Here is a 615-nt window from a genome sequence, read left to right on the forward strand (position 1 = left end):
TGGCTCAGTAGTCACCTGCCTAGAATCCCCCAGTGAGGGGCTGGGGTGTGGCTCAGTGGTCACCTGTCTAGAACCCCCCAGTGAGGGGCTGGGGTGTGGCTCAGTGGTAGAGCCCCTGCCTAGAATCCCCCAGTGAGGGGCTGGGGTGTGGCTCAGTGATCACCTGCCTAGAATTCCCCAGTGAGGGGCTGGGGTGTGGCTCAGTGGTCACCTGTCTAGAACCCCCCAGTGAGGGGCTGGGTGTGGCTCAGTGGTCACCTGCCTAGAGTCCCCCAGTGAGGAGCTGGGGTATAGCTCAGTGGTAGAGCCCCTGCCTAGAATCCCCCAGTGAGGGGCTGGGTGTGGCTCAGTGGTGGAGCCCCTGCCTAGAATCCCCCAGTGAGGGGCTGGGGTATAGCTCAGTGGTAGAGCCCCTGCCTAGAATCCCCCAGTGAGGGGCTGGGTGTGGCTCAGTGGTCACCTGCCTAGAGTTCCCCAGTGAGGGGCTGGTCGTTTTTTTTAAAAGATTTGTTTATTATTTTATGTATATGGGTGCTCTATCTGCATGTATGTTAAATGCCAGAAGAGGGCATCCTTTCCGAGGACAGATGGTTGTGAACCACATGTGGGTGCTCA

The sequence above is a fragment of the Meriones unguiculatus genome, chromosome 15, assembly GCF_030254825.1.
Source record: "Meriones unguiculatus strain TT.TT164.6M chromosome 15, Bangor_MerUng_6.1, whole genome shotgun sequence".
Taxonomy (NCBI): Eukaryota; Metazoa; Chordata; class Mammalia; order Rodentia; family Muridae; genus Meriones; species Meriones unguiculatus.